Here is a 14,861-nt window from a genome sequence, read left to right as displayed (position 1 = left end):
AGGGAAAACAGGAGGAGAGAGATGGATGGGAAAGAAATTAGAAAAGGGCTATTAGTCCTTTCTCAAACTCTTCCTATTTTAAGACTCAAATATTCCCTACTGTCTATCATGTCTATGAGTCATGAAGCCATTATTTTCATTAGGGAAGGAACGGGTTGGGGAGGGGAGAGTTTTATTCCAAGTGGAAAGTCAAGGTATATTTTTAGCTACATTAAGCCAGCCTTCTGCTGCTCTGCACACTGATGTAATTCCAACATAAAACATAATCTATAATATTCCAGGGGAACAAATCCAATTCTTGGTCATATAAATTTTCATATAAGTCCATCACAATTCATTCCCAAAACATCTCATTCTCTTTGAAAGCTGGAACTGCAGCAAGTGATCAAAAAGAGTAGTTTAAAATTGCTCTGGAATTTCCAGAGATGCTAAATCTAAGCCGCCGACGGCATAGGACCAATCCCCCAAACTTTAAATCAGAGGTAAAGCGTTTTATGCTTTAAAAGATATATTCCTCAAAGTTTATCACAGTGTATTAAAGTCAAATGTGAGTTATTACTTACCAAATCTGGAGCTGATGTCGCCTCTTGATTACCCTAGGTAGGCGAGAATAAGTATCTTCCAACCAACATATTTTTTACCTTTTCATCTGCCTCTTGCTATTTACAATAGAGTGAAAAATAATAGCCAAGGAGTGACTATTCAGGGTTGGATGAAGTGCAAATCCCATCTGACTAGAGTCTAAATTGTATTCCAGGCCACTGGCAAGTTCTGCCACATGGGGAAAAAATAATGGAAACTGACTTCTCAATAGCTGGATTGGTCCTGTAGGAATAATCAGTGAAAACCCATCTGATGAACTTTCAGCACATTTGCATTGGCTTAGAACCCATGTATTTATTGTTGGTCATGCTTGCAATTTACTCCTCTCTGCCCCTGCTGGTGTTTTCTGCATGAAGGAGAGAGTCCCACCATGATCAAGATGCCCTATGGAACCCAGAGTGAGCAGAAATTTTATAACTAATACCACTGATACAGAAATTCAAGATCCTTCCAGGGGAGGAAGGAGTTGGAAGGGTGGAGGATACCCTTTAGTTTAAAGTGATCTTAGATCCTTTTCTTTTTAGTGGCTAGAATATTACCTAGGCACTCAATTAGAGGAGCATCCCAAAGGTTCACCATCCTAAAGGCCCCCGCTTCTGGCCTTGGGGTGTTTGGATTATCAGGACACTCCTCTTCTAGAATGCCCCCATTATAACACCAGTAAATTCTGTGAAATGGCTTTAAGAAGCCATATAAGAGTAGATAAGAAGGTTGAAGTCTAAAGACAGACATGGGTACTAGTCCTGTCTCTGCTGTTTACTAGCTAAACAAAGTTAGTAAATAAACCTGTTTGAATCTCACATCATAAAATGTGTCTATTAACACCTACCCCATGGACATGGATTTGGGTGAACTCTGGGAGTTGGTGATGGATAGGGAGGCCTGGAGTGCTGCAGTTCATGGGGTCGCAAAGAGTTGGACACAACTGAGTGACTGAACTGAACTGAACATGGGTCACTGTTAAAAGTAGAAGAGATAATTCTATCAAAATCTTTTGTGTAGATTTAGTACATGTGTAGATTTACTACTTTCACTAAAATTTTCAGGGACTTCTCTAGTGGTCCAGAGGCTAAGATTCCATGCTCCCAATGCAGGGGCCTGGGTTCAATCTCTCATCAGGGAATTAGATCCCACATGCTGCAACTAAGAGTTCACAAGCCGCAACTAAAGATCTCACATGTCACATATTTCGCAGGCTTTTAGAGAAGCAATGGTTTTATAAAAATTCATTGAGCAGAGCAAAGACAATGTACTTATCTGGTTATATTGCTGTTGGGGGGGGGGTGGGAAACTCTGTTCTAGAATCCCTATAAAGGTTGTATGTTTTCAGATCTCTCTTATCTAGTGTGCTTCCTTAAATCAGAATGGTCTTTTCCCTAAGAAGGCCATGTTAAAGACATCTGCCATAGCCCTTCCTTCTATGGGAAAACCCAATTAAAACTTTCTTAGGAATGGAGGCAAATTCACATTTTGTGGGGTATGGTGCTTAAAACAAGAAAGAATCGTTTTAAGATTCAAGGCTGCAAAAATATCTTAATTTTGTAATTTTATAAAACTATAGTCATGAGTTGAAAAAGGCACAGCTTTTTTTTTTTTTGCAATTTATGATGGAGCTCTCGAGATCAACAGGACAAGCAACATCACACCTAATGGGAAAGGGTCTTGGCAGGGATTTGCATACACTTCCATTCTTTTTGGCTGTAGATAGTCCTTTCTCATAGGAAAAGGGCACAGCAAACTTTGCCCATCACACTTCAGATAAGTACACAATGCATTAGTCTCATCTGACAACTTGAGAAGTAAAATATACCATGCCAAGAGGTATTCTGGACTCCATTTCAGGATTCTTCCCAAGGATTCCCCAGAAAGGTGACACAAACGCACATAGTTATTCCAGCAAGGGCTTACAACTGAATTATTCAGTGAGAGCTGAGACTCCAAATTTCAGTTCTGACTTACCCTACTGTTTTCATTTCTTCTTTTACATCTTTAATTTATGGTTGTTGAAAAATCTAATTAGTTATTAATCCTTAGGAATTATGTGTTCCAAGCATGATAAGAAACCAAAAAGGACTAAAGAGGGAGAAAGGAGAAGAGTTAACTGTGAAAAACTCATTCACAATGAATGTCCAGGTAGGTGGGGGCTTAGCCTCAATTACTCTGAAAATGAAAAAGTCAGACCTTTCTTTAGCTAAGCAACAATACCCCAGCATTTCCCTACCTGTTTGACAGCACAGTAGTTTCCAGTAGACGCTTTTGTGGAAGACGCATTCTAAGATCAAGGGGTATAACATTACATCTTCTTGGAGACTCAGAGGGAATATTAAAGACTGTGAGAAGTCCTGCAGTAAAAAATACCCTACACATATGTGTTGAACTCAGCATTTTCCAAACATATATTAGCCAAAGAATCATGTGTATAAATAAGGGCAAATAGATTTGAGACATTGGTTGAAGCCTTTATTTAATATTTTTAAAAGCATCATGGATGGTGCACTTCATAGGGTATCATAATTCTTTTAGACAGCTGCATAAGACAGTACTTCAGAGAAAATCAAATGACCCACCCCATCCTTATAACCACACTGCTTCAAACAGGAGTCTGTACCAACATGGAACATCCATCTGCTTTAGCTCACAGAACAGAGATTTGGGATTCTTTTCATCCAAATGAAGATTTTGATTCTGCCACAGGGAACTAGTGACACTGTCTTATCTTTCTCGTTGTTTCACGGCATGCAATGTGCTCGCTCCTTCTCTCTCTCACCATCCCTCTAAATAGATATCTATGGTTCCGTTATTTTTTTTTCTTTTACTTGCTCTCACTTTGAGAACTGAGAAAATACTCATTTATTTATTGATGGAGTTCATAAGAATAGACTCTCAAAATTGAGGGCCATGATTCACATTATGCCATGTATATGATGACTAGCTTATTTTAAGAAGGGTATACTTTTTGTCACAGTTCTGGCACCCCAGGAGACACTGGGTATGAGCTGACTTTCAGAGAATGCTACTTACAAAATAATAAGGAACCTGTAACATCCACATTAGGCAACCTAGGCATTCAGTTGCATATGCCATGATTTCTCTGTTTGAGAAAGGCAAGTCTCCACCTCTGAGAAACCTCCTCCTCCTAGAGCACCAGGATTTTTAACTCTATTCCAGGGTAAGTCATTTTATATAAGCCACTGACTATAGTGAAGTGGATACAACAATATTTACTCTGGGAATATTTTGCTCTTCATGGTTTCTGAAAACTTTTTTAAAGGACCAGACAATAAATCCATAATGCAGATTCATAATCATCTCTTTGGGCAAGTTACTTAAATTTCCTATACCCCAGTTTCCTTACCTAGAATAGGGAGATCAACTTAGATCTTATAGTTATACTGAAGATAAAACAAAAAAGTATATCAGATGTCTTTAGGAGAGTGACTGACACAGCAAGTATTTAATTTTAAAAAGTTATTTAAATCCAAAGGTCTGAGGAGGATGCAAATGTCTACTTGTCCCTAAATTGTTAACAGGGACATTTTATGTTCAAATTTCAGTTTTGATTAACTATCCTGTTGGGAGTTTTTTTCTTTTGCACTGTTAATATATACTTACCAAAAAATCTAATTAGTCATTAAACCTTAGAAATTACAAGTCGTAAGCATGATAAGCAGGCAAAAAAAAAAAAAAAAAAAAAAAAAAAAGGATATAGAGAAGGTGAAAGACAAAAACATTAACTATTAGATGTTCATTCATAATGAACTTGTATGCAGGTGGGAGCAAAGGCACAGTTGCCCTAAATTAATGAAAAATTTATATCACTTAAGAATGATTCTGCCATCTCCATTACTGGGAACTATTAGATTTATGTTTGAGTAAAATTGAGTTAAATTGGGCTCAAGTTGCATGTGGGGCCCTCCTAATACATTAACCCGTGATATCACTGAGACTGAGGTGAAATTTCCAAAAGCTTCAAGTTCTCTGGGAAAATGAACAGACCAACAATCCCTCGGCGTTAGCTCCGCCCCACTCCAATCTGTTACTTTTACGTCCAACGTCAAAGGCAAGCTCTCCCCATTCCAACTGTACCCTGAACACTCTCCCCCATAAAATACGGTTTAAAGGCCAGCTGCAGTGTGGAGCCTTTTCTCGGAGCCTACAGTTTCAAACAAATGACTGGGCAGAAGCCAGGATCTATATGGGCTCACGAAGACTGTAAAACATTTGGTGCGGAGTGGAAAAAGACGCCTGAGAGCTCTGCCAGGCGTTTTCAGCTTTCTTGCACCTGTGCCAAGTGTTTTTCAGCTCCCCTACCCCTTTCTTTGGAAGGGGGGGCTGGTGGGATGGGGGCGGGGGTTGGGGAGATAAGCAAGCTTTCTGAGGGCATATGCCATGGGAATTGAAAGACTTGCTACCACCATTAGACACTTGTTTCCTGCCCAGTCCCTTCTCTGAAGGCAAAATGAGGACCTCCAGCCAAACTTAGTATTGGAATTCTGAGCATTTGAGTCTACTTGACATTTATTTTATCCTATCGTGCATCACCATGGATTCCGAAGACCACTTCCTCCTCAGCCCCCTCCCTGAAAATCTCTCCCCTGAGCTCTCAGTTGAATCACCCCTGCCCATCACCGACACCAAATTGCCAATTATTTCAAGGAAATAATTTACACATTGAGACAGTTTGTAATATGCAAAAATGTGTGTGGAAGAAAGTATATGTTTCTTAAAGGAAGAACACCCAAAATGTTTTCAGATGAAAGTGTGAAAATGTCTAAACATAGATGACATGATACAGATCATGAGAAAGTCGATTTGAAATTATCCTGAAACGTTATGATAATGTTTTCAAAAGAAGGAGAATTCAGGGGAAGGGAGGTGCTACTCGGACCCTGCACAGTGGTATTGAAGATAAAAAGTTCTACAATGGTGTATTGATTCCCATGCATTTTTTCAGTTAATTCAACAACCCTATGAATTACTTTCCCCATTTACAGTTAAGGAAACCAAGGGTTAAGAAGATTAAATCACCCATCACACACCAAGGAAGCAGAGTTTGGACTTGATCCCTGATCTCTTTATCTCTGAGCTCTCTGTTAAGCAGGCCACATTCCTCTCCAAAAGAAGCCCTTTCAGCTCACTGACATATTGATGCAAAGGAAATCACATAGAGGTTCATTCCTTTGGCTGAAACTTGGATCTCCCTTAAGATATAAGTGTTCTCTCAAGACCAACTATACAACTTCATCAGCCACTTAACCTTATCAGGAGTGAGAAAAGTGGGCCTTTTCTCTGGGCATCTCTTATTAGATAGAGAGGGCAGAAACCACTGGGCTGCTATAGATGGGAACAGAGCAATTGCTGGTAGGAAAATGCTAAAAAGAAGTCTCTTAAGGGACTTCCCGAGTGGTCCAGTGGTTAAAAGATAGCCCTTCTACTGCAGGGCACATGGGTTCAGTCCCTCATCTAGGAACTAAAACCCTACATGCCACAAGGCATGGCCAAAAAATAGAAGGAAAAAAAGAAGTCTCTTACAAATGGAATGGGCACTAAAACTGGTCACTTCCTTGCTCCTTCAACGATTTCCCATTGTTTCCCAATGAATTTCACACACCCCACCATGACTTATACCATGATCCTTGCACAAAACTTCCAGCCTGAGCAGAAAAAGTCAGTTCCCCCAGCTTAAGGTGCTCCTGTCTACCTCAGGCCATTGATACGTGCTGTTCCTTCCTTTGACTAGTTTCAACTAACCCTTCAGGTCACAGATTTCTACTCCTTCCCTCTGAAACCTCAATTTACATTAGGAGGCCTTTGTTTCACCATACCTTAGCACTTTTCTTTTCCTTCATGATACAGAATCAAATGTGTAACTCCAGAGCAAGAGCAGGAAGAATATGTCTTTTCTACACTTTATACACCACTGTATACCCTGCAGGACTTCCCAGGTGGCTCAGTGGGAAAGAATCTGCCTGCCTGTGCAGGAGACACGGGAGACATGGGTTTAATCCGTGGACTGGGCAGATCCCCTGGTGCAGAAAATGACAACCCACTCAAGTATTCTTGCCTGGAGAATTTGCCTGGGGTTGCAAAGAGTCAAACACGACTGAGCACACACACGCACATGCACATATACCTAATAACTACTATTAATATATTCCCTGGTACATAGTTGGCACATATTTAATATTTTGTGGAAGAATGAATGGATATAGAGTAGTGCAATCTATACCTTTGTACTCCATGATTGTTCAATGAGGAACAGCACAGCTAAAAGTTCAGTCAAGGACTTGTATTGACTGGACAATGATGCAATTAACAGAGATTTTTTTTCCTACGTAGGTGTATAAAAGGTATATAAAACATACCCTGGCTTTGTAAAAAAGTTTCAGGTCTTAGATAGCTATTTTCTAAGGCCTAAGTGTCATATATATGTATATGGGTGTTATCTATATACAACATGTATATATATTAGTATTTATATTACATATCATATACATATATTAGCATGTATATTAGCAAGTATCAACATGATTATTATTTTGTCACTATAATTTTTTATTACTTTTGTTCCTGGAATAGCTCTCATTGGCCCAAGAATTTGCTATGTGGTAGGCACTGGCCTAAGCAATTTATATATATTATTTAGTTCAAGCTTCATAAAAGAAGCCTATAAAAAGGTATTAATAGCTTCATTTTACATATGAAGAAATATGGCTTATAAAAATTAAGACATCTGAGATTCTTTTCTAGCTAAGATTAAAAGCTAAGTCTATCCAAAGTCATTTGTCTTCAACTGATAACCAGTTCATAATTCCATCATTCAAAAACTCTAAGAAAATCAAAACTCTCTCCCCTTAATCCATCTTTCTCTTTTCAAACACACACACACATACACTCCAAGCTTAAGTAAAACAACAAAAACCTATCCCATGATGAAACAAAAAAAGAAACACACCAAGAAAATGAAGGCCACAGGACAGGTGAAACTGTCCATGAACATCTCACTATCACATCCATGCATCTGCTCAACAAGGACATATACCTGAGTTGTACTTTTCCCTGAAGACTTCTGGACACAGCAAGCCTGACATTATAATCCAAGATCTCATGAAGAAGTGTATTGATTCCATTCAGCTAGAACAGGAGGCATCCTAACGCCTAATAGGCAGCTAAGTGAACTCAAAGTGTTCTTCCAAACTTTGGAAATGACACAGTCATTATCATCAAGTAAAGATCTGCTTAGAGGCAAAGCTCAGAGCTTGCAGATAAAGATCCTAGGGATGCTGTGTGTGCTCAGTCTCATCTGACTCTGTGACCCCATGGACTGTGGCCTGCCAGTCTCCTCTACCCACATGATACTGGCCTTCAGCAAATTAGTCCCTTGGTAAAATGTGATACTGAACACCATTGGGGTCTACACAATGTGGTGTTTTGAAGGGAGTCAATAAAGACAGGGTGGTGGCCAAGGAAAGCTGATTAGACAAGATGCTGGGCTGCCCTTGCCTACAGTCTCTGTAACTCTTAGGTACTATGGTCCACATACGATTTAATTGACACTCATCCAACATTCACTCAACATACACCGAAAATGCATTCACTGAGCACTATGCGATAGCCAATCTTTAAGTGGCTATAAATTTCACTTCTGAAAAGAAGAGGAGCAGGGGGTTCAGAAGGGAGGAGGAGAAAGAACAAGGAAAAAAGAGCACACTCATGAGTGCCTCTCTCATGAAGAGAGAGATGCACCACCACAGCCCTTCCAGCCTTGACTTTCTAAGGTAGATATGCAATCAGGCTCATGTGTCTCAGTTTCCCCCTCTTTAAAATGGGGACAGTTACACTGCCTCAGGCTTCATGAGATTGTTGTGCTGTTCAAAAAAAAAAAAAAAAAGAATGTAAGATGAAACTGCTCTCTATCCATTGTAAAGGTCTTATTATTGCTCCATGAGCAACAAAATTTTTTTTTCCTCCTGAGACAGTCAATCATTTCTCATGACCAATCAGGGGAAAATTCCAAGTGCCTCCCCAGTAGTATCTGCTGAGCTGGAAGCTCCCCAGAAATACTGGCTTCCCAGTACTGCACCCCAGTTATAAAACATTAGTGCCTTCTCAATTTAATGTATTTTCTTGCAACAACTGGCCCACTAACAGGCAGAGGTGCATTAGTGGGAGATTTATGCTAATATCTCAGCAGTGGACATCATGAGCCTCACTATATTCTCATTCGGTCTGAGACAAGTAGCCAGGGTATGTCCTTTAACAGGATTTCCAGGAAGGATACTGCATCTTAAGAAATGCTGATTTGCTGGCATTTATATATTCCAGGAAGAGGGCTGTCTTAAGTGTATCAGAGCATCGAGCAGAGAATTATTTTAATGCCCCCTTCCTCCCTCCACACATCTCCAGCATAAGAGAAGAGCAGAAAATATCCACTGGCTACAGAAATGCTGGCACTGGAGAAGAGGCTGGAACCGTTCTGAAGAGCCCTCATAAGACAATAAGACAAACGTCCTGGAGAACGGGGTGCTATCCATCCCCAGCAACTGCTTCTACGATGGCCCTGCCAGCATGTGTAACGGCCAACTGGTTCATCTTGCTAACTATAACGCTCAGCATATGGGGCGGGAGTGTTTATAGATATATACATACACCATACATTTTTCACAGCAAGTACATATAGAGACCATCCAACTGTATATTTTGCAGACATACAAACACGCACATATATTGTCCATATGTTCAAACAATTTTTAAGCTATATCATGAACAAGTAAAGATCTCTTTACACAAAAAGTTGCTAAAGGTACCATAGCGAACACTTCAGAGTAGGGATTTTAAAGATGAAAAAAAAATTGAACTTGAATCCAGCCTGACCTTTTCCGGGTACATGACCTCTTCTATAAAATGAGAATAATACTGGAATCTTCCCTGAAGGATAACTTCAAGGATTACTCAGGATGATGCATACAGTGTAAGGTAAATTCTCAGCAAATGTTGGCTTTATTACTTCTAGATACCATGTCAGGTGGTAATCACCAAAGTTCTTTCAGAATTAAGAGAAGTCAAAACAAATGGCAAGATATTATACACTGCCCATCTAGGACCTTCAACAACAACTTGATGTCTCTTCTCTGCTTCTCACCATATCCCGAGCATGCATCTGTCACTGTACTTACCCTATGGCAGCTCTCTTCCTCCACTAGCCTATGACTGTCTTGAAATAAGGAACTGTGTGTTTTTCATCTTTGTTTTCTCGGCCTGTGGATCAGAGACCAGTTCATGGTAGGTGCTCAATATTGACTGAACAAACTATTATTCATAGATGACATATCCTTATGCAGAAAGACCTGCAACTGGGACTTGTCAGATTTGGCCCAGCAGGGAGATGTACAAATGCAAATTATCGCAGTAAAAGCTGATCTCTTAGACAAAGAAGTACAGATAAACCAAAAGAGTAATTTTTTAAAAAAGATTCTACTTTCTTTAGATATTTCCTTTCACTGAGAATACATATTTTCTCTCATTTTCTTGGGTAATGCCAAAGAACAATTGGATGTTTGATAAAGACCTGAATCATTTTTCTTGCATATACCACCTCCTTAATGCATAATGTAAAATTTCAGCCTCAGATCGTAAAGCAAAGATCATACAGACTCTTTTTAAAAACCTGTGTGAAGAACTGTTCCAAATTTTATATTTTGTCTCTCAGTGAATTTGGTGAATTCAAATTCTTACCTAAAGTGTGAATCCCTAGTGCAAGGAGATATTGTATGTATGGTAAATTTAAGTCTTGAAACATGGACAGAAATATCTATGGAAGAAATGTTTCTTGAATGGCAAACAATTAAAAAAAAAAAAGTAAGAGTAATGACCATGTGGAAAGGCATTTTGGTGGCCTTGGTCATGAATTGTCGGGATACCTCAACTCCCCACTAGCTTTTTCTTAGGGGAATCACAGGATCCAACTTTTCACCAACATCAAAGGGAGTTTTATTGTAAGAGTCCCTTGCTCTAATGCAATAATCTTGAGAAGTCAACCAAGTGAAGTCATTCTAAGCCATTATCACCTCATCAGGAATTTATCATCCAGTCATTTGGCACAGTTTCTGGAGGATATTGCAGCAGGAGTGGGTAAGAGAAAGGATAAATCCAACTCCTTGACTATTATCTATGAAGTCTCAACACATAACATCATCATTATTTTTTTCTAACCACAGTAAGTTTCTGTACTGGGCTCAGCTCACACATATCCACTTCCTTTAGATGGACACTATGAGTGGTCTGCACCTTCTGTCTCTCATGTAACTCAGGGGACACAGGGGAATCATGTAAGCTTCAGGGGTAGAGCCTGATGAGAATAAATGAATCTGACTGGTGAGGATGGCCAAATGACCTAAACTGACCCTATCTGATTCAGAGGAAGGGCTTAAATATCAGGCTAAGGGGAGAGGTGTACTTTGTCATTTCATTTGGCATGAGCTAAAATGTCTTGCATAAGCTAACATTCCATGCCAAGATAGGCACAATAAAGGACAGAAACGGTAAGGACCTAACAAAAGCAGAACAGATTAAGAAGAGGTGGCAGGAACACACAGAAGAACTAAAAATCTTAATGACCCAGATAACCTCTATGGTATGGTCACTCACATAAAGCCAAACATCCTGGAATGTGAAATCAAGTGGGCCTTAAGAAGCATTACTATGAACAAGCTAGTGGATGTGATGGAATTCCAGCTGAACTACTGCAAATTCTAAAAGATAATGCTGTTAAAATTCTGCACTCAATATGCCAGCAAATTTAGAACACTCAGCAGTGGCCACAGAACTGAAAAAGATTAATTTTCATTCCAATCCCAAAGAAGGGCAATGCCAAAGAATGTTGAAACTACCAAACAACTGCAATCATCTCACATGCTAGCAAAGTAATGCTCAAAATCTTTCAGGGTAGACTTCAACAGTACATGAACTGAGAACTTCCAGATATAAAGGCTGGATTTAGAAAACACAGAGTAACAAAAGATCAAATGGCAAACCACGTTTGGATCCATTGGATCATAGAAAAAGCAATGAGAATTCCAGAAAAATATGTATTTCTGCTCCTATGCTAAAGCCTTTGTGTGGATCACAACAGATTGTGGAAAATTCTTAAAGAGATGGGAATACCAGACCACCTTACCTGTCTCTTGAGAAACTTGTATGCAGGTCAAGAAGCAACAGTTAGAACTGGACATGGAACAACGGACTGGTTCAAAATTGGGAAAGGAGTACGTCAAGACTGTATACTGTCACCCTGCTTATTTAACTTATATGCAGAGTATATCATGCAAAATGCCAGGCTGGATGAATCACAAGGTGAAATCAAGACTGCTGAGAGAAATATCAATAACCTCAGATATGCAGATTATACCACCCTAATGGAAGAAAATGAAGAGGAACTAAAGAGCCTCTTGATGAAAGTGAAAGAGAAGAGAGAAAAATCTAGCTTAAAACTCAACATTCAAAAAACTAAAACCATGGCATCCAGTCCCATCACTTCATGGCAAATAGATGGGGAAACAATGGGAACAGTGACAGATTTTATTTTCTTGGGCTCTAAAAATCACTGTGGATGGTGACTGCAGCCATGGAATCAAAAGATGCTTGTTCCTTGGTGAAAAAGCTATGGCAAACCTAGAAAAGAAAGTGACAGTGAAGCCACTCAGTCATGCCCAACTCTTTGTGACCCCATGAACTGTAAGCCTACCAGGCTCCTCTGTCCATGTGATTTTCCAGGCAAGAGTACTGGAGTGGGTTGCCATTTCCTTCTCCAGGGTATCTTCCCGACCAAGGGATGGAACCCTGGTCTCCTGCATTACAGGCAGACACTGTACTATCTGAGCCACCAGGGAAGCCCAAGAATACTGAAGTGGGTTGCCATGCCCTTCCCCAGAGGATCTTCCCAACCCAAGGATCGAGCCTGCATTTCTTACTTCTGCATCAGATGGAGGGTTCTTTACCACTAGCACCACCTGGGAAGCTCTGGCAAAACTAGACAGTGTATTAAAAAGCAGAGACATCACTTTGCCAACAAAGATCCATATAGACAAAGCTATGGTTTTTACAGTAGTCATAAACGGATGTGAGAGTTGGACCATAAAGAAGATTGAGTGCCAAAGAACTGATGCTTTCGAGCTGTGGTGCTGGAGAAGACTCTTGAGAGTCCCTTGGACAGCAAGGAGATCAACCAGTCAATCCTAAAGGAAATCAACCCTGAATGTTCACTGGAAGGACTGATGCTGAAGCTTAAACTCCAATACTTCTGCCACCTGAAGTGAAGAGCCAACTCATTGGAAAAGTCTCTGATATGGGGAAAGATTGAAGGCAGGAGGAGAAGGGGGCAACAAAAGATGAAATGGTTGGATGGCCTCACCAAGTCAATGGACATGAGTTTGAACAAACTCCAGGAGAAACTGAAGGACAGGGGAGCGTGGCATGCTGCAGTCTACGGGATCGCAAAGAGTCGGACATGACTCTGTGACTGAACAACAAAAATGTTTGGGTTGCTATTGATGGCCAACTGATGGCCATGATGAAATCAATGCCATATCTATATTCATATCACTAGCAGAGTAGAGATGAAAAGAACTAAGGTCTCTAATTTTGTTAAACCGTCATGTCAATTAAAAAGCAAATCTGTTCATCTCTAGACTTTCTAAGTGTGATAAATTTCCTTAAACTTAAGCCACTTATATACCAGCTTTTGTGATATAAAATAAAAACTACTGCATTAGATGTCCATATTGATTTTAAGATGTAGTTCAATTTGAAAACATTAAAATGTAGATGGGAAGGCAGGGGCAGTACTTATTAGAATTTGGGAAATAAGACAAAAAATATGTCAGAATTGGCTTGGTTCATGATTCTGAAATTAGAATGTCCACTTAGGATTTATGATCTATAATTAGAAGTGGTTCCAGGCCAGTGGCTACTCCTTCATAGATAGCAGCCTACAAAATCTTAGACCTTGTTGATATTAATTGATTGGAAAACTGAAAGGACAGAAGATTAACTAGTTTTAAATTTTTCATTGGTAGGCAGATGAATACAATAAAACTAGATTCTATAAGAAAAATAGACTATTGAGAAGAGTTTAAAAATGTTTTTAGATATCATGAAGTACCTATAAATAACATAATTTTTCTTCTCCTTATAATTAATGGCCATTTGCCTAAATGTAGAGTTAATAATATCTGTGACTGCTTCCAGGATCCTCTATCTCCACATTCATATCTTGCTTATGAGTTCTTTTCCTCTACATGCCTGAGTTTCAGATTCAACCACTTCATAAAGCAACTAACACTTTTCTTTCTCTATCCAGCCACTTAAGCTCTCTCCACCATACTTAAAAAGAGATCAAAACATGATTAATTTACTATTTAGGTTTTTTCCAAAAAGTGAAAGAGTAGTTTCCTAGCATAAACAATTTCTATTTATGGCATGCTCCAAACCATCTTATTTTACAATCATTCAAAAAAAAAAAAAAAAAGATCAGTCAAAAAAGAACACTTTATTCATTACCTAGTTAAGATGTAAGACATTAAACTGGACTGGATCCTTCATCGAAAGTACACCCAAATAATTAAAGGGAGGGTATAATTTAGAAGTTCCCACATTGAGTCACTCTCCTCGGGAGTTTGTATTTGTTTTGTATTTTTTGTCTTTTTTAAAAAATCAGCCATTCTAATTTCCAACCATTCTGTATTCCCCAGATATAGAAATGTGAATCTTGGTAACATTCCCCTATAAATTTAAAAGCATAAAATTATTTTTAAACCAAAAATTAAGAAAATATCACCTCTAGGAGAAAATTTTACGAGTATTAGGGGGAAATACTAATTAAAATACCTGTTAATATAAATAAACCTTTTATTATCTTCAGAGAACAAAATTAAACAGAGACACCGTTTTTAACCTGGCTAATGTGATTAACAAGATAGTGAAAACAAAGTAGGAAAATTTTTACGTATCAAGTTTTGTCATTTTGATGCATGAACATTGCAAGTAATCAACAATTCAGAGAAAAGTGTTTTTAAAAGTTTTTGCAAGAATCATCTAATGTGAGCATACACAAATTCTATTAAAAGTACCTCTAACAGTAGTAGTGTGGGAAGAGGTGTCAAAGATAATATAACACCTAAACAAGTGACTTACGAGTTAAAACACATATTTATTTTCTTAGAGTGGATGTTGCCTTTTACTGCTGTGAAAAATTGGGGCAA

Source organism: Cervus canadensis, chromosome 22 (assembly GCF_019320065.1).
Source record: "Cervus canadensis isolate Bull #8, Minnesota chromosome 22, ASM1932006v1, whole genome shotgun sequence".
NCBI classification, from domain to species: Eukaryota; Metazoa; Chordata; class Mammalia; order Artiodactyla; family Cervidae; genus Cervus; species Cervus canadensis.
The sequence above is the reverse complement of the archived record's forward strand: the minus strand, read 5'-3'. Positions refer to the sequence as shown.